The sequence below is a fragment of the Strix uralensis genome, chromosome 1 (genome assembly GCF_047716275.1).
Source record: "Strix uralensis isolate ZFMK-TIS-50842 chromosome 1, bStrUra1, whole genome shotgun sequence".
NCBI classification, from domain to species: domain Eukaryota; kingdom Metazoa; phylum Chordata; class Aves; order Strigiformes; family Strigidae; genus Strix; species Strix uralensis.
Window position 1 is genome coordinate 29,103,627 of NC_133972.1, and position 20,586 is coordinate 29,124,212.

The 20,586-nt window shown below is 42.2% G+C and overlaps 1 protein-coding gene across 1 annotated transcript in view; it reads left to right on the top strand.

Moving 5' to 3' along the window:
• The first annotated feature begins 18,878 nt into the window (after positions 1-18,878).
• The window catches only part of THRB (thyroid hormone receptor beta), a 175,326-nt gene continuing 173,618 nt past the window's right edge, over positions 18,879-20,586 (top strand). Inside the window, exon 1 of the mRNA XM_074861062.1 lies at positions 18,879-18,902. The gene's annotated coding sequence lies outside the window, so the exon portion shown is untranslated. The remainder of the gene's footprint in view (positions 18,903-20,586) is intronic.

The window sequence follows — 20,586 nt, forward strand, 5'->3', positions numbered from 1 at the left end:
GAACTATTTATATAATATTTTCATAAAACATGATTTTATTATTAAACCGTCATTTATATAATACAAATTATAACAATAGTTATGAATTACTATTTCCTTTAAGCTACATAAAATCTTTAATTTCTTTTTTTAAATTACATTTTCTAGAGATTTTGTAACTGCACCAAGTAAACTACAAAAATATCAAACAAAGTAATGGAAATACAAATAAATCTCAGCTGATAAAACAGCATATAACTTAGGCTATTATTTTCTCTTCCTCTAAATATAATACAGATTTTACATAGCTTTTCTGTGTTTATCTAGACTTTTCTTCCATAAAACTTACGACTACAGGACTTGAAGACCTCATGCAAGAATTATTTTTGACCAAAAATTTCACAAACATCCAGTGATTATTTTGTTAGCCACATGGAGACCTGTGAAATCAATGGCCATTTCTGAAAGTTGTGGCCTGTCAGAGATAATGTTTATCTAGCGTAGTTCTGGTATTTTCTACCTTTCACCATTTTCCCACTATCTGATTTTCACTTCCACTTGAAATATTTTTGAAAGCTATTCTCCAACTGTTGTTGTGTGTTGTCTGCTATAAGACTGCGTCTAAAAAGAAAATTAGTGTTTTTCAGCTTTCTGCTCTGAGCACTCAGCAGCACCTTCACACCAGTTTCACTGTCTCATTATACAGCCCAATTTCTCTTCCTTTGTACACAGCAACAAGGGGAAGTAAAACAGTTTTAAAAGCCAAAATATATGTTTGAAACGTCAAGAATGGATGGGGAAGCAGATAGTGTGTGAAAATATGCTTGATATATTTAACCTCTGATGTATTGACGCAAGATGCAGCTTTCACAAACACATTTAATGACTTGTTTCTTGTGCTGATGATCTAACTGAATTTATTGTCCATAAATCCTCCCTTAAAACTCACCTCCACCCTTATGTATACCCTAACCTTTGCAAGACAGCTGGGTTGGGTTCTCTTACCTAATTTAGCCATCTAAAAGGCATTTAAGCACTAAGCGTAGACAGCCACATGCAGAAAGTGATTCATCATGTCCTAAAATATCATAGAATCATAGAATCGTTTAGGTTGGAAAAGACCTTTAAGATCATCAAGTCCAACTGTTAACCTAATACTGCCAAGTCCCACTAAACTATGTACCTAAGTGCCACATCTATACATCTTTTAAATACTTCCAGGAATGGTGACTCAATCACTTCCCTGGGCAGCCTGTTCCAGTGCTTGACAACCATTTCAGTGAAGAGTTTTTTCCTAATATCCAATCTAAACCTCCCCTGGCACATGAATGGCCCATTTCATGTATCTGTCTCTCTCCATGGGCAACAGTCTAGGTGTCTAGGACCAAATGCCTTATTTTTATACAGCTAAAGTTAGGTGAGTTAAATCCCACTACTGGCATTTGCATTGGATTTACTGTCTTGATGGAGATAGTCTTATTGTTTCTTTGTCTGTTCTATCTTATCTGTGGTAACTGTATATAATCTTGTTTATTCTAGACATATGTCCTGTTTTTTTTCTCCTACACATAAATTTTAAGCTCTTTAGAGTAGGAACACAGAGTAGTCCATAAACTTTAAATCCCCCCCGCCAAAAAAAATAGAACAGTAAGGTTTTGGTGCCAGTGAACAATCATTTAACACATATCCTTTAAGCAATCTATAACTGCTAATTTACTCAGTAGAATTTATGACATCTGTTCATGAAAAAAGCCACAAATAATTTAAAGACTGATGCTGGAAACTCTTACTCTCACAGTTAGTACTACTGAGGGCAATGGAAAGATTTATATAAATAAGAGTTTGAAATCAGTGAGAAGACTTGCAAAAATAAGAATTACTTGCATCAGTAAGATTTGTTGAATTGAGCCTTTAATTTACCATCTGCAAATGTGGCCCAATAAAGATGTATTAAGATTTGCCACCCAGTAGTTACAACTCCAGATTGTGTTATGAGATAGACCATAATTGAATAAATGCATGGTATTTCTGAAGGATTGTGAAGGAGTATAGAAAAATTGATTTCTTTACTGCTCTTCTTGTGAAATTTCTTATATTTGAACAGTGTATAGCGGCAGGCTACATTTATTCCTTTTCCCATTTTTTAATTAAAATTTATGAAGGCATGAGCCAGAAGCAATATCTCTGGGTACATTAAATAGGAAATTCTTGGCACCTGATAGGACTAAACCTTCAACAGTGAAAAATAAGTATCCTTTTCAGAATGACTAAGGCTATAACAGCTTCTGAAGTTGTTGACTTGAACAATCCATAAGGGCACTGTCCTACACTAAACCTACTGGATTCTAACAGTCTCCATTCCAGCCTGTAAAATATATCCCCTTTATGCCAATTCTTGAGAAGATCTTTTTAATACCATTACACCTATCTTAGTCTTTTCTTAAGTTTTCTCATTATAATTCAGAATTATAATTTTCGTTGGTTGCAGTGAATACTTTGGCCAGTTGGAATAAAAAGAGGTTTTATTTCATAGAATCATTTAGGTTGCTTCGTACGCTTGAAAGAGAATGATGCTGGAAGGAGTTCGAAGCAGATCCAGAAAGGGCAGTTCCTTCCACCACATCTCATGTGAAGAAATAACCCAGAGAGAACTTCCTTCCTTGCTGAGCACAAGAGGCCAGACTTTGTGGAGCATTGAACCACTGCCAGCTCTCAAAATTTCTCAGCAGAGTTCATCCTCAACATTAAACATGTAGCTGTACATGCTGAACACATTGTTTAAGATAGTTCCATGGAGTAACTTCTACCAACTCCAATGGGGACTAGATATTACCCATAATTAAATAAAAATAGTAACCCCCTTGACTACTTTTGTAGTAAGTATTTTAAATATCGTATTAGGCAGCTTTACAAGAAGAGTTTGTAAATATTGAAATGATAGGTTACTATCTATGTGACTGAAACATCTACTAATAAAGGTGTCTGTGTATTTAGAATTCCTGGATCAAACTGGTATTTTTCAAGAGTTCAGAAACTTTGTGCTTGCCTCCATAGAAACATTTTAAATCAAATATCTCACAAACTTCATGCTGATGATGATGTTTTTTACAAAGCAATCTAAGACTATATTATTGGGGAAATCACTTAGAATAGAATCAGAGCATGATAGAATATTTAGGTTAGAAAAAACCCTAAAGATCATCGAGTCCAACTAAGTCCAAACTTGGACATCAAGTCCAAACTGATCCGTTTCTATTGCTAGAGTGGCTTTTTACTTTTTCCATTGTGTGGATAGCTTTATCAGTCATTGACATCCATGGAGGACTATTCACAGTGAAGTCAGTGAAGCCACTTTTGACCCCAAAAAAGAAGAATTTTAGGATCTGCCCCTCTTTGGCTATGTCCATACTGGTTGAAAGCTTTCAGTCTGCTGTGGCTGGGTATGTGAATCCATGACCAATTCTCAGAAAAAGTGTTGCCAATGTGTGGCCACATGGTCCCTGGCCCAGGTTTCTGGAAACAGAATGGGGGTTCACCATATGAAAAAGTGCTCCTGAGTCCCACCTCTGGTTTGGGTGACTGGAGAACCCAAATTCTGGGGTTCAGGCACGGTGCTGTGTGAGAAATGCATCTCTCTCCTTTCTTCAGTTTCTTTAAATTCTCATACTGTTGCCAAATCAAGTTGTTTGAAATATGTTCTTTGGTGTTCAAGTATTCCTTGCAGGATTTTCTTATGTAATAATTTGATTGCCTTATATTTACTTTTGCATTTATAAATGATCCATCTATTTTTAACTTAGGTAATGCAGTTCCTTCTACACTGAGACATCTCCCTGTATGCATAGGTACATAGATCAGCAGAAATCTTAAAATATTCATAAGATTCTCTAGTTGTTTTTTTCTAGGCTATGAATCAGTCCCTGACAAAAAGGACCTGATCCTGCTTCTGTTTAAATCAACAGAATAACTTTTCATTCCCATCAGACAGAGATGAGCTCATCATGATACTGAGAAAAGTTTGGTTTACTTTTTTTCCCTAGCAAAGTATGTGTTTTGCTATCCTTCTGTAAGACTGAAGTATTTGCCAATATTTAAACTTTATTTCAGCAAAGCTCCCATCAATAGGGATGTCAGTATAGGAACTACTGGCTCTTTTTAATAAAGGGGGGAAAAACCTCCAATCAAACAAAACCCTGACATATTTTTCTTTTCTATTAAAGTAAAGCAATAAGTGATATTCCTCAGCTCCTCATGTGAATACCTTAGTGCACATGGGTGCACCTTAGGGCAGTAGGATGGGTGTGAAGACTCCCAAATCACTGCCTGTGAGAGTTTGGTTAAGGCTGGCTGCAATTCCAGTGGATGGGGAGGCTGTGAAGGCTGGTCCCTCTGTGAGCAATCCAAGATGGATTATTGAGAGGGTCAGTACGAAGAAGGCTATAATCCCCTTGGTCTCTCTGACAACCCCACCATGATCTTGCTTGGCCAATGCCTTGATTTGCACTTTTTCCTTACAGCTTTTTATTTCTCCTCTGTCATATTAGGACTTCAGTATTAAAGTGGAATAACTGATACATTCCAAATTCAGTTCATGAAACTTCCCTGCCAAGTCCCACAAACAAAATTACAAGGTCTGGTGAAGGTTTACACTTAGTAGTTATTAGATCTGTCAAATGAATCATGCTTCTGGGGAATCAGATGTTGTTAGGATTTAAACATACATAGCTGTAAATGCAGAAGAATAATATATCAGAATAAAAGTTTATTGTTTAATGAATTTGGGCACATGATTTCTTTAACCTATCCTGTACACAGAATGTAGGAATAACATAAATGTAGCATGACATATATAATAACTATCATAGCCCATGCTAAGCCATTATATGACAATCACAATTTATAATTAATACTGACCCATCTCTTGTGGAAGGAGGTCCTTTTCTGGATGATTTCCAAGTCATTCTTTGTGTCCCTAGGCACAAACTCACTGCAGAGTGTCACAAAGTTTTCTTGCTTGAGAAGCAGGAAGGATAAAACAATGTAAAAAAAGATTTTAAAGCATTTGATACAGTGAAGCTTAGAACAGATTCATTTTGTAAAATTTACAAAGGAAAAAAGCATGTATTGAAATATTTTTCCTGCAGTTCCTTTGATTGTTGAATTCATTCACGGGTTTTCCTTTTATCTGCTCTGATGTGTAAAACATAAATAAATATATTACTAGGCAAATATAAACAGTGTAACCAAATAAAAAAAATTGTCAGTAATTACCATTGGATTTCTCTTCATTTGCAAATTCAGTACTAGCTCTGAAGAAGTCAGAGACAAATCCTATTTGTACTATTTTTAAGGAGATAAAGCCCATTGCAAGTCCCTTGTACAGCAAAGCTTTAGATGGAAATGAGGAACACAGCCTACCTCTAATCCAATTTCGAGGCCTGATCCTGCAAATAATTGAGAAGTACTGGAAGAGTTCAGCCCTTTGATGGTATCTAGTGTCAATAGCCACATTGTAATTTAAGCATGTGAGATACCTCATCTTTTATAGTATATGCCATATAGAATAGGCTGGCCAAACCTGCACCGTATTATTGAGGGGAGCAGCAAAAGTCCATATTCTGATACTTGTGCTAAATTTAAGTGGCACCTTATTTTAGAAATAGATCTCTGGAGCCAATGAGGCTCCTATGCATATCTCTGATGAAAGCCGTATGTCCACACTCTACCTCTATAGACTGGACAGCTCTGTGTTCCGAGGATAAGCATATAAGTACCCACAGTCTTGATGCAATGGCACCGTGTCAGTTACTCTGCTGTGGTGATGTCACCAAGCTGCCAGGAAATCTTTCATCTCTTTCCTATGTTGTCTGCTACAAACAGGAACGGAATTTCGTAGCCCTGGCTATGAGCATTCCACGGGTGGCAAGCTGCACTGTGGAGCTGGGTTGGGAAGTGTGCCCAGCTTTAGCCGCCTGCAGCTGAAATTAGTGCAGGTATGGCCATTGTGTACAGCCGTAGGTCTGTTCCTGCAGAAAAGATCCCAACCCAACCCCAAATTTTTTAAAGTGAAAAAAAGAAACCCCACAAAACCCCACAAATGAAAAGTAAAGCAATAAAACCCACCCCTAATACATTTAACAGAAAACTGAATTATTTTTTCCTAGATGCCCAGTACTGGAAGTGCAACAGCTTTGAAGGAGGACATATAACACATCTATGGGATTTCATCTCTTTAATTATATTCCCATTACACAACAGAAAGTAACTTGTATTTTGGTTTTATGGCTTTTCTATTGAGCTTAACTCTGACTAGTAAATTTCCTTCTCTACAAAATGTTCTCTGATGCTCGCTATTGTAATAAATACCCTTATATTGTCTGCTTCTGAGTGCGTTATGTTTTAAAATCCATTAACAAGAATGACCCTACTTTTTCATTGTTGAATTCATTAAACCCAGGAGACATAATCAGTAAAGGAAATACTGGTTTCAAAGAAATTTAAAGTTCTGAAGTTTTAACTTGCATGTTATTTGTCTTCCATCTGATATAATTCTGGTATCTTCTTATTGGAAAAATAGTGTCAGGAGACCTTGATGATGTAGCTTGTATTTCCATTAATTCATTCTTGCCAGATAAATTATTGCCAGATCTTCTCAGTCACTGTCTTTATTAACTCGGTTAAATTTCTCCTTTGGGTCATTGTCCAGTAGTTTGTCCAACTCACTGAGCTGCTGGCAGACTGAAGGATCCAGTGTCCGGAAGAGTACTCTAGCAGCAAAGATGATGAAATCACAACATTTGTGGGATCGCACTGTTTTAAATTGAGAAACAGGTTTATGAAAAACAGTCACTGTGGGTGCATTTCCCTCAGAATACAAAGGACAAAACAACTCAGTTTACTAAAATAATTTGTTTGGGTCTGACTGGTTGCTTTCAAAGTCAGTTTTCCTTTGGGCACAAAGCTTCTATTCATGAGAACAACCACAGACTGCTGTTAGTGAGGGGTGGTGCAGTGCCCCTCCCACTCAGCAGGACCCATTGAGAGGCTTAAGGTTATCTTCTTATTTGTATTTACTACACAGCTAAAAGCTTCCTCCCTATCTAACTCTTCTCCCACCGTGTTCTCACAAGTCTGCGAAATGAGATTAATAAATAAAGCTTCAAAAGCTAACCAGATCAATATGACTTTGTACTCCTGAGCTTTTGGTGGTGGTGAAGTAGGTGTATTCAGCATCCTCAACTAGTTCCCATAAAAATCAGGAGAAGCTCCTGGTGCTTCAGATGGTGCCTGTCCCAGGCACTACATAGCACCTTAAATTACAAATCTATTTTCTAAAAAATGATGCTAGAAAAATGACATAACCAAGTTATATTTTTATATTGTTCTGATTTGTTCCAGACAAAACATATCAAATTTACAAGTGGAAAGGAAAGCTATCTCCCCTCTCAGTCCTAATGTATTAACTTGCCAGTACTTGGCTCTATTAACTTGCTTAGAATCTGAATGTAATTTTGGATTCTTTTTCTTGTTTTTCCACTGTGTTGTCACCAGTAGGCCAGTTCTGCCACCAGAAACACTTGGCAATCAGATTGTCTTCAGTAGCTCTCACACATACAATGGATTCTGGCATTGTACAAGAGAAGTAACAGAATCCATTTCACTTCCTCTGGTCTGCTTAGCTACGCAGAGCTAACAGGAGTCAAAAATAAACTCCAAAACCCCCATGCAAACAAGTCAATATGAACACACATGGACCAAGGCTTCAGTAATAATGGTCAAACTGCCCTGCCTCAGACAGGAATGGGAGGCTGTACCTAAGGCACAGGCAGTCTCTCCCTTACCCCCTTGCTGCTCCTCAAACTGTGCTGTTGAATGTCTGGTCCACTCAGCAAGGTTGGATCTGACTTTTCCTGGAGAATTGGCCCACATTATACATCCATCTTGGCACCCATTCAGCCTGCAGTCTTTCTTCTCTGATTGCCAAAAAGCATGCTAGTAAATCAGATACACTGGTGGGCCTGGGATATGAATAGCTGGCCACTGGGAACAGTATGAGAACTTTATCATCTTCCATAGCCCATCATAAACCAAGAATGATTCGCCATATGTAACTAAGCTGGTTTTGGATTTTAAATCCTAAGACATCAAGCCTTCCAATCTATTTCAATTACATTTTTTTCTTTCCATTGCTCTGGGAGAGGAAAAGAAAAGCTTCATTCCAGCACAATAAAAAAATCGGGGGTTATCAAGAGGCAGTTCAGGAATTGTTTGTGGCCTGTCAGGCAAACTTATGCAGCCCTTAAGTATACAGTCAGCACACCATTGAAAATAGGTCATTTCTGTATGTCTGTTGGGACAAGGAATTTAGCAGGTTAGTCAGATGGAGAGTTATGCAAACATAGTTAAAAAAGCAATGCTTTTGTAGACTGCTTCAAAAATCACATCCAAAATTTGCAATTCATTCAAAAGCTGACCAGAGAGAGATGGGGAAAAAACATAGCTAAAAATTAAAACACTGGAAGATAGATGGGATTTTCTCCAACAGCGTGACGAAGAACTGACAGTGGGAGTCAACTCTTAGTGGATTCTGCTGTATTATGCTCTCAAAGCCATTAAAAAAACTGTTGAAAAATTAACCACCATGCAGCAGTTCAAGAAACCTCTCAACCATGTGTTTATTTTTCAGTTACGACACAGCTTTGTGCATGTAAAAGAAGTAATCTACCATTTGTTTAAAATAACAGACTTCCCAACAGCTCTATCTCTTATATAGTCTAAAAATAGCAATATTAAAAAACTATCCATCTAGATCTCTTAACTGGACTTCTAGCATGTTTATGTGCAAGACATGTCTTACGAGCCTGTAGAAATAAAAGAGGCTGCTCTTCTCATAACTGTCAAAGCTATGGGCAGGTTTATGGATAATGCCATTGCTGCAGTGGGCAGATACAGCAACATGGAAATCATCTGAGCTTTGTTCTTCTGAATTTGTCCTGTTCCAGGCAGGAATCCCCCCTTTTTTTCTCCACCTCACCTTCTCATGGTGTCCCACAGCCTTCAGTACCTGCCTGAGTATCCTTCAGCTGTTCAACTCCTTACTCTCTTGCCATGTCGGCAGCTAGTAATCGCTCGCTCTGTTAGGTGCAAACCATTTCTTTTGGTGGTAGAAGGTGGTAGAAGGAGTAGCTCTTTCAGTCTGCCACAAAATTACAGTGGAAACCTGTATGGACAAGACTGGGTACTGCCCACCTGCCCTGCTTTCAGCCAGTTTCCTCTGCTCCTCCTTATTTTCCTCTGTTCCTAATTCCAGCCATATGTTTGTGTTTTGTATACATAAGTGAAGCTAGCAGGAGGCTTGCTGGTAACTTCAGTGGGATTGAAATGTAGCTTCCTGTCTACATTTCTGCATGTAATGATAAGTCAAAGAACTGGAATTTCAGCAGTGCTTTTACAAACAGAGAGATGCACACAGTTAAGATCACTTGGGTGAAATTCAAGCCTGTTGCAGTCAACGTGGTAGCTATTTTTTTCACTACGCCTCTGTTTAGCCCACACTTGAGAAGAAAACACACACAGAGACACTGAAGTATTATTTATTTAGAATAAACATCAGTTGAAAGAATTGAATGGTAGAAACTACCTAATTGTTTGTATCCTTGGTCACAATTAAAAAAGCTGCTTCCAGAATGACATAGCATAGAAATAATATTATTCCTTCAGTATTTGTCTCTTTTTCTCTATAACAGCCTTCTCAGTAATACCTTCAATCACTTGGAAATGCAGCAACAGCGTATTATAACGCTATTTTGAGTACTGAGGAAATGCATCTGCTGTCAGTACTAACCTTTGCTTATTACTGTGAAAAAAACACAGTAGCATGTCATGCAGATCTAATTTGAGAATTGCGTGTTGAAATTATTATGTAATTTCTTTTGTTTCCACCCTGTTCAGGTCTTCTATAACTATTCATGTGTACTTTGTTTTAAAGTGTTCATAAGACTGTTTACAAGGCTTTGTTTAATTACCGTGTAGCGAGATACTAGATACCAGAACTGACTTTACCTTGACTCCTCACCACTGTGAGCTTGTTTGTAAGTAGGTTTGAACTTCAGAAAATTCAAATCGTTTCAGTGGTCTTTGCTGTGCAGATATTGCAGTGCCTTCAGCTCTGTTTAAATCCACTGATTTGTCTGCTTTTTCAGTTTTAGCACCACACTGAAGTTGGACCTAAATATATTAAATTGGTAGTATTTAATTGGTTCTTGCGTGTTGCTTTTAAAAGGTTTCCCTTTCTTTCTCAGGGAAAACAAGACACAAGGTGAATTAAAAGCCTGTGTAAGAACACAGAGGAAGATAGACACAGTCCTAGTAATACTACTGAAGTCCCTTGGATCTCAGTCTCATGCCACACCCTTGACTGTGCTGCCATTTGGCATCACCTGAAGAGAACCACAGGTACCTCCTGGGCTAGCGGTGATGCAGTTTTGCAGACCTAGCTTTCAAGGGAAGTCTTCCAGTACACACATGGGAGGATGCTGGACAGTAGATACACAGCTTTATTTTAACATGCTCGCAGAAGCTTAATATTCTGCTCCACAGTAATTTTCCTACAACATCCATTCATTTCTATTTCTAGAAGGTTGAAGTATTAACACCCTCTCAATATAGTGGGCCACCTGTAAACTATGTAAACTGCTTTGTAAAGAAGATGGAACATATTTGCTTTTCATGAAAAACACAAATATATGTGTGTATATATATATTTATTTTAGGGAGTTTTAGGTGCTTTTTTAAAGGAATATAAATATATATACATGTATATAAAGGCTTAGTTCTAAAACTCACCTCTGAGCAAGGAAACAAACTTGTCTGAGAAGTCAAACAGCCTGTGCAACCAAATTTAAGACTCCAGTTTTTTATTGTAAGGGTTCAGGTGAGCACTCATGGTTACACAGAAGTCTATGCAGCAGTTCCTATAAGAAGTGGTTTCACCGGTTTTGCAACCTTAATAAAAAGTCATTCTTTCAGAGAAAAAAAAAGATCCTATTTTTAAAAAGCATGTCATGGTTCATCTGTGTTTAAGTTACTTTTAAGAATAAACAAAATTAGCGTTTTTAGGAACACCAGTCTCTGTCATGTAGCTGCTTGTGAGAAACCTTATACTGCTGTGCTTCAGCTTCCCTGAGCAGCAAACACCGGTGCCTATGGAGCCAGCATGAACTGATCTTATGTAAAAGTGTAACACAGCCATGACATGGGAGACAGAATAACTCTCCTGGATGTTTGCAGAGCCTGCTGAATTGTAAAAAATGCAGTAGTTCTGGAAAACACACTGCACCGTGAGTTCAGAAAGAATTCTTTCAGATTATATGCTGAATACTGGCAGGATGGTCAAGGAGGACTATTTATAATATACAGTGGTTGCAAAAAGTTATATCTTATTTATAAAAAATGAAAAAAGAAAGCTAAGTTAATAAGATGGTTAGAAAGGTAAGTTGGTAAACTAGCCTTATACTTTTAGACATCAATAGTCAAATAATCTATGAATAGGATTGAAACTTCAGTTTAAATTCTGAGTTTGGGATGTCTTATAATGCCTATCTGTCCCATCCCATCCCCTCATCCCCCCCTTCTCACTATTTGCTCCTCTTCATTCAGTTGCTCACAGAGGAAAACAGTAATGGGGGCATAGCCATAGGTTAGGCAGCCAGAATTTCACTTTGCAATAAGTGACAGCAGTTCCTCCTTTTCTTCTCTCCACAAGGGATGCTCTTATCATGTAGCTGTCCTGTGGAAGAGGAATGAGCAGGCTTTTTCTTTCTGACCTTTGTTAAATAACTTGATGTGCTTTTCCTTTGTTTATTTGTTTCTGCAGTTCTCATTTCCAAGACATTTCCTGTGGACTGTTCAAGTGCACTTCAAAAGTGAGAACTAAGTATATCTGCGCAGTGCCTCACTGCATGTTGGCTGTCTGAAATGAAATAAATGAAATGACAGATCCATGGCTCTTAAACTACTTGAGCCCATCCATAACTGTGTCAAGGTTCACACTGTTAGTCCTCCTTGAAGGTCCAAAATTTAACCCCATTTTGAAGGTCTGGGCTGGGGTTTTTTTTCATTCCAGACCTCTTTCCCAGTAGAGCTCTGCTCTTGGCCCAGACAAGAAGATATTACCCATGAGGTGCTAGTTTTTCTTGTTAGTCCAGTGTCAGCCTTCCTCTCCCAGAATATGAACAGTTAATGCTTTTCTGGAATAACTGAGTCAATTACATTTATAGTTTCACAGTCTCCCTGACCCTAAGATAACTTGCTAGTGCAGCTTTGCCCCCTTATTATGTTACCTTGCTATAGGGTTTTTTTTGGTCCCAGCAGGCAATCGGGTACAGTGAGAATTGGGTGCTCTACAAGGGCATGGGAGCCCTTGCTTGGCTTTATTCTGATTGCAGCTTCAGTTGAGGAAAGAACATAAGATATTTCCTTCTCTACAGCAGAAACCCCAGTGATTTGCATACACTCTGATCTCATCTGAAGAGAGAGATCCATTTAACATGGATGTTTAAGATATTAATAGACTACTTTTAACTTGGACCTCCCTAAATATCCTCACAGTGGTATTGTTACTGCAACAGAACATACTCCTACATGATCCTACTTGGTTAGCCTTAAAAATACTTTAAAAACAGAAAGGAAGAACGGAGTCTTTGTCTATGAATGCTAAAATCTATCTTAATCTATGAGAAACTGTTGATGGATTGCCATGGAAACATTTACTAATTGTCGATGTAGCCTATAAAAATAGTAATAAAAAAAGGTAAGATTTGTCAAGAAATTACACTTTGTGAGAGGTGACCTGAACCAGAAAAATATTCGGAACAGAGACAGTGTGGTATAGCAAAGCCTTTTCTTCTCCAGATTCTCTCTTGCACACTGAGATCACCTTGGTGTCTTCCCTAATGATACCACATTCCCATTGAATAAGACTAGTGTCACCATGTCCCTTGATGCCTGTTTACAACCCATCCTTCAAAACACAGGGGTTAGGGGACTGTGACTTCAGTCAAAAGTCAGGACACCCATCTGTTCTCTATCACAGTTTTAAAGATTTGAATAGTCACATTTCTCACATTTTTTTCCATTTCTTTTTCACTCTCTGTAAAAATGCTGTTTCCCAGTTCTAGGCGTATCTCTTGAGGGCTAGGTGTGATGCACACCCAGCTGTAGCTCTCACCCTGCGGAATCTGCAAGGTAATTTAAAAGCTCACAGCAAATCAGTAAGTTCTACTTACTGTAGAAGAGGCAGAACAAAAAAAATACACTCATGTAAAACTAGGTTAGTCAAAGCTGTATCTTGAGAAGTCCCAAGAGCTGGGTGGTTTTTTTTAAAAAATAATTTTGAAGTACTACTACCAGAATCTTATATTCACCATTAGTGCTCCACTGGGCAACGCAGGAGGCATTTAGGCTCTTAAAAAACTCACATCAGGCCTCTCTGCATCTTTAAGGTCTTGGTGTTAATCGTCATGTAGCAAAGGAATTTATCTATTCTAGGAAGTATTTCTGTAGCTGTGTTGGTTTAAAAAAGTTGTGAAATGACAGCACTGATTTTGTTCATGGCCAGTTCAGACTGCCAGCTAGCAGTAGAGTAGTTATTGAACTAACATGCTTGTGTACTACTCAATCTAAAGCATTCTTTAGTCATTACATGGGTCATTTAACATGGGCAGAAAAAAGAACCAAACACAAGGAGCTGCTGTGCTTGCTTGCTTTCCCTCTCTCTTTTCTTCAGAGGATTCTGTTCCCTACCGGGTCCCTGTGTGAATGAACAAATGATGCCTTCTCTTAAGTGAAGTGGATACCTTACCCACTAGAAAAACTATGGAGCCTAGAATTAGTTTCTGTTGTAAGGCTTTTCTCCTGACTGTTCCTGCAGGGAGTTATAAGAAGAAATATATATATACTTTGCTTAAAATGAGACAGTGTATGGAAGTCTGCCATATGGGCACATGTATGACAGCATATTACTACAGAAGAAATCTTGAATAAAATGTCCATTTCAATCACTGCATGTCTAATACTGATTTTAAACCAGTGAGGCCCCCTAACAGAATGATAACAATGAAAATTTTCAGTGCGTTTTGGATCAGAAAGAAGTAACGAAATTGCTTTGTATGTTCCTACTAGAAACATCCCAAGCCCATGTTTCTTTACTCTCTGAAATCCATCATTTGAAACATGAACAGCCATGCTTTCCTATAGGTTCACAAACAGAAGATCACTCGGGGGCTTAGTTAGTCCCCTAATACCACTTCTTGCAGATTTTGTCTAGGGAACACATGAAGAGAGAGACTTAACTAGAAAGGTGAGAGTTTGGAGACAGAAGGAATGGCCACAGCAGAGCTCTGCAGCCAGCAGAAAGGAAGGGCTGTGTGCGAGCAGCCGCCGGGAGCCGTGTAGGACAGGAGCTGTCCCAGCAGCTCGTGTTTCCTTCACTAGATGGGAACTACTGTACACCTGAGGGCATTCCTCTTTCTGAAATTTTTCAACTCTTAAACCTATCTTCTCAGAGTAACAATGCCAGGAGAATCCATGAAGTGATCAGCACAAAATTTGTCTGCCCTTTATTTCTTCTTGGTGGATAAATCTTTTCATATGGTGAGCTGGCTGAGGCAAGCTAGAATGCATCTCTCTCCTTATAAACTTTGGCTTATTTTTTTGCAAGTGTAGAGAGGCCACTACCCTTGTCCAGTTTCTGGCATGCATACTTTTTCTACTGATCTGTTGTTACTCTAACTTCTCAGAGTGTGTGTCAGCATAGTCTAAAAACAATCATCAGAGGAAGACTGAATAGCAAAAAAATACTAATATAAACCACACACATTTCACAGAAGCATTTGACAGTCTCTATCCTGATTTGTTGCATCTTGAAGCAATGTGTTATGTCAAGGAAAGTAATATCAACACAGCTTTATATCCAGGTGCAGCATGCACAGATAAAGCACAAGTGAAATGAGATAAAATATTCTGCTTGATGATTTACATTGAACAAGGTTGCATTGAACAAGGAGATACCAAAGGTTTTAATGTGAAGGCCCATCAACAAAAAATGACAGTGTAAACAATTAAATGGTTTGGGGTTGCTACTGATTCACTATCGGAAAAGTTTAGACAGCAAGACTATTAGACATTAAATGTCTCAATAACAACACACTGAAATTTTGCTAGTGACCTAAGTCTTCAGTGTCCACTCAGACATGTAAGACTGCCTGAAAAGGTGACCTAGAAGACCACTGAGTGTGATAGTAAACTTAGGGTTAACAATAATACGCAAAAAATAATCCCAACAAGAAACCTAAAATTCAAGCATTGCTTTAGGAGGCAAAGGAGTGCAAGAGATGAGTCAGTCTCAATACCTTGGCAGTAATATGCAAGCTAGTGGGGATATCTAGAAGGAAATAATGTCACAAATTGGCAAGGCAGCAACTGCATTTATCTGCTTAAATAAGATTCAGTCCTTGAAAACCTACAATTTAAAGAACAAACTGAATATTCAATTCATGTTATTTTCAACTTAACAGATGGATGTGAAAGCTGGAAATCTACCAAAGGTATAGACAGTCATCTAAGAAGCCTGATAAAACACTCAGAAAAACTTAAAAGTTAGAAAAATAGTATTTTCTAAAATAAGTGAATTTCTAACAAATCTTCCAAAATTTAACAGTATTTTATGCCAGATATCAACCAAAAAAAGAGAAGATAGCTGTATCCAGGATATGTGTTAGTAACAAAAACGAAGAACCTACTGGTAGAAGTACACCCCGAAGTAGAAGCACATGCAGCAAGGGTCAACTAAACGGACACCTTCTGCTGAACACGCTGAAGGGTGACGCTCATGGAACTCTCTACGACGAAGACGATAAACCCCGGTGTTCACGGAGCCCACCAGGGCGGTGCGGGGAGGCTCCGCCACGGCCCTGACCAAGGACAGCTCCCGCCCAGCACCCCCACCCCCCCCCCCCGCACCCCCCGCACCCCCCCCGCCCCCCGCCTTCCACGCCTCTCGGGGCGGCAGCTGAGCGGCAGCTACCGATTCGGAAAATAAGTGTCCATCTTTTATATAGACTTTCATGAAAGTCAAGTAAGGGAACTTGAGAGCATCTGTGTGTTCCTTGGGGTTTGTAAAGCCCAGAAAAAAAAAGGCACTGCAGCACGCTGGCGGTATGGAGGAAGGAAAAATGCTCGTTCACTCAAATAATGGCTGCGTGCATCAAGCAGCTGCTCCAGGGGGTTGCACAGTCTGGCTGGGAGTTTTCGAGTAGATTCATTCCACTCGAGATCTTAAGGGCAAAGTCTGTGGGAGAAGATTCTTTCTTTTTGGCAAGCGAATACAGAAATGCGATTCTGGTCATTTTTATTTCTATACTTTCCAAAAAATCATCATCATAGGAAATAGTGTGACAGTCTGTTCGTGACAGTCATGAATAGCAAAGCTTCAGACCCTGCTCCAGACATTGTTTTTCATTACACTGGGCCTTGCCTACTCTAACATACTTCCCAGTTCTTCCCAGTTCCAGCCAGTTGTGTCTTCCTATTTAGTCCTTTAGCACAGGAAAAATAAAACTGCATCAATAGTAAAATTCTGTATAGATTAGATATACTCTTTTGCTGCTGGATGGAACTATGGAGATTCCATGGAAAACAAAACCCTTAAAATGTATCTCAGGAAAGGTCTTGAAGACACTCTTCTTTGCCGATGGTCACCATCCTTCCTTGTGCTCCTGGCTACACCTCCCCTACTGAGCATTCAATCGGCTTCCCTTGCCCTGCTACATTAAGCTGAAGTTTATGTCCTTACGTGCCTTTGCATTGTTCCTTGGTCATTGATTTTTTGATTTCATCATCATCACTCCCCTCATCTTCTGTCATGTAAGAGTGCAGCCTCATCAGGTCTTTTGATGGCTTATCATAGTCCTAGTCTACAGACCTTCTTCCTTCTGTACAGAGCAACTGGACTTAAGGGACAAAGGTGGTTCAATCACACTGTATGTATTTGTGCCAGCTGCAAACCTGTGAGTTGGTATAAAAATGAGTTAATGTAATTCAGTTCATTACCCCTAGCTATTTTAAAGCATGTACTTTTTTTTTTTTTTTTTTTTCCCCTCTAAAGCAAGAACAGTCCTCCCTGGTGTTTCTAGAATACATTGAAACTTTTCTAGGCAACTGATTCCTTCAGTGAGTTCCTAATTCAGTAGATCCACGAGTGTGATTTGGGGAGATGCTCTGCAATGTGCTGCCAGGAGTCAGGGCCAAAGTATTAGATGATCTGAAGAGAGAAGCTTGTCTGCCTGCCTGCACTATTTCCTGCTTAGGCCAATTCATGTTTGTTGAGTTTTGCTGTCATTTGTTAAGCTACAGAACTAAATTAACTTAGATTTAAAATACTTAGCATGTTTTAGCTGGATTATGAAGAGTTATACTTTTTTGTGTGTGTAATTTTAGTGAAGACTTAAAGGTATTACACTGTGTACAACGGAAGTCAGACTTACAATCTACTTCAGTGCGGTATACTTAAATAATTATTCTGTTAGTTGAAGAGATCTCAGTTGGCTTTGCAGGATTGTAATTCAGTGGCAACATCTTTTACATATGAACTGAGCCCATGATGCAGAAAGCACTGAGACATAGTCAGCACATGCTATCACATTTTCCAAGCAGAATTGTGTTATAGAGGAACAGTGTTCAAGAAGTTTAAATGCTGACTGGGATGGAGCTTTAATCCTTTTACTGCCTTTGAACTGCACTTCTGTCTTAGCTGTGATATCAGGAGGCTGTCTAGTCAAATTAATTGCATCTCCTGGTAGGAGTCATGTAGGTGCTTATGTTATTTATACATTTCTAGTGCAGGCAGCACTGTGAGAGCTAAACTATGCTTTGTCCTTGACTCTTCTTCTCTCCTTGCATTCCTTACTATGTGTGAAAAATACTGGTAAAGAGGTTGAAAACAGAAGTAAGCCAGTTAAACCTGTAAACCAAACGGGCATCTATTTTGGCTGCTCCGTCTGCCTCCACACCCGACCACTGGTGAACAGGGGTGCGAAGGAAAAAAAAAACCAAACACAAACCCACAAAACCAAGACCCAATAAGCAACCTTATTTGAAGAACCCTGGTGTTCGGTGCCTACCAGCTGTTCGCAACGCCAGCCCCGGCGGCGCTGAGCCCCGGCGCACCGCCCCGCCCGCCCCGCCCTGTCGAGCCGCGGCAGCCGCGGGGCCGGTCCGGCATTGCCTCCATCGCCACGGGACCTCCTGCCCCGCCGGAGCTCGCCTGTCACGCGGCGCAGGAACCGCTCCGGCGGGGCCTCTCCCCGCAGAGGGACGGGGCTGGGGCACCCAGGGGACCTCCGTGAGGCGGCGGGAGCCTGGAGAGCGCGGAGCTCCGCGCCTGGCCGCCGGCCCGGGCGGTGGGTGCCTTCCGCTGCCTCCGGGGCGCTCCCCCGCCGCCGCTTCACCCGACGGGGCTGCACTCCGCGGCCGGCACGTCCCCGTCCCCCCGCCCCGGCCTGTCGCCCGGGAGGGCGGCTGCGCGGCCGAGGGGCGAGCGGCGGCGGGGAGCGGAGCTCCCCTCGGGCCGGGCCGGGAGCCGTGTGGCGCCGCGCCGCGCCAGGCCGCGCTGCCATGACAGCGCGCAGCGCCGGAGCGGTCACCGGCCCCCGCCGCCGCGCCACACGGCCCCGCTCGGCCCCGCCGCCCGCCCCGCTCCGCTCCCCGCCGCCTCCCTCCCCAGCGCAGAGGCGGCCGCCCGGCCCGGCCCCGCGTCCCCCGTGTCCCCCCCCGCCGCGGGGTCAGCCGGGGACAGCGCCCGCCTCCCGCCGCAGGAAGCGCCGCGGCCGCCCCGGCGCCTCCCGCTCGGCGCTCGCCTGTGGCAGGTGAGACTCCCCGCGTCCCTCCCCGCTCCCCCGGCGGCCGCCCCGCATCGCTCACCCCCCCGCCGCGGCCACGGGGCCGGGGGCAGCCCCCCGGGCCGGCGGGGCCGGGCCGGCGGCCGGGTGGGGCGGGAAGCCCGAGCGGAGGTTCCGCCGCCGGGCCGGGCCGGGCGGGGGGGGCCGGGGCCGCTCTCCGGGGCCGGCGCTCGGCTGGAGCGGCCGCGCACCGCCGGGGGATGGAGGCGCCCGGGGCGGGGGGAGCGGCGCCGCCGGCCGCCCCCGCCGCCCGGGGCCCAGCCTGCCGCCGGGGCGGGGAGGCCCCGGTGCGCTGCCGCCCGGGAAATGCGGCTCCCGCCCCTCCCCAGCCGTGCCGGGGCTCCCCCCCCCCACACACACACCCCGGCCCCGGGGCTCCCCGCGCTGACCGCGGGTGCGAGGGCTGGGCTGGCGCTGCGAGGGCAGCCCTGGCTATGGATGTCCCCCGGCCCCTCGGGTGCCCAGATGTATTTACTTGTTACACGGGGAGAAAACCGGCTCCAGGAAGGGTCACGTCGCGTTCCCCGCTTGTAGACCCCCCCCCCCTTCCACCCCCCCTTCCGGGAGCTGCCGCGGCTTTGCAGGAGGGGCCGGGCAGCCCCCCCTGCGCCGCGCGTGTGGGAGCGCCGGGCCCCGCGGGGACGGTACCGTGGGGGGAGGCTGAGAGAGGCAGGGGAGGTCAGGTCACAGCCGGAGAGGCCCGTGTGCGGTTATCATTCCAGACAAGGCTCGGTGACCTGCTGACAAATTGGGACAAGCTGTAAGAACAGCCCTGTGAACGTAGTAACGCTGTTTGTTGATCGTGCTTGCAACTCTGAAGGATAATTAACCAATTTTTTTTTTAAAAAAAAGTAGGCGCTACTGGCCTCCTAGTCGAGTGAACCCGATACCTCATGAAAAAAACACAGTTGCATAGTGGGTTCTGTGGGATGCTTCTGCGGGAGAAATGTAAACAAACTAACCCGGAATACACATTATGGAAAACACAAGATGCTGGAATATGGAGTAACTTATTCTAAGTCCCGCAGCAACAGGTGGCAGAGCTGAGGAGAAGCGAGTGCATGTCCGGGCTCTCCGTCTTGCATCTGTCGTTGCACAGTCTTCCTCCATTAGGGGCAGAGCTTCCTCTCACCATCAGCTGCAAGGAAGGCGGGAGCAGCTCTTGCTTACTAAGGCTGTGATGAAGAACTGAAATTAATTAATTAGACTAGGAGAGCACCTCTGGGCAAAAAAAAGAAATGGCCCTGTAGCTTGTGCTCAAACCATATGACCGGAAAAGCAGTGAGTCTTCTGGTGCGGAAATTGGGGCTTTCCTGGGTCCAGATCTTGCTGTATGTTGTGAGGTGACCACTGTCATCACAGAAGGACGCTTACTCTGCTAGGTCATGTAGTGTGGATCGGTTGTGCCCTGGAGCAATCAGGAGGTGCTGAAAAGCAGGAAGAGCCTCGATGAAAAGAAAGCACTGCAGAACATATCTATAGGATAGTCAAATCACAGATCTTTCACGTTAAAGATTTTTTTCCCAGAAACTATACCTGAAAGAAAATAGGCACTAAACCAGTTGCAAGGGAAAGCAGAAAGATACTGTGTATCATTAAAAAAAAGTTAGTAGAGTCTATCTGTACAAGCAAGATTTTCAAAAGGAGTAAG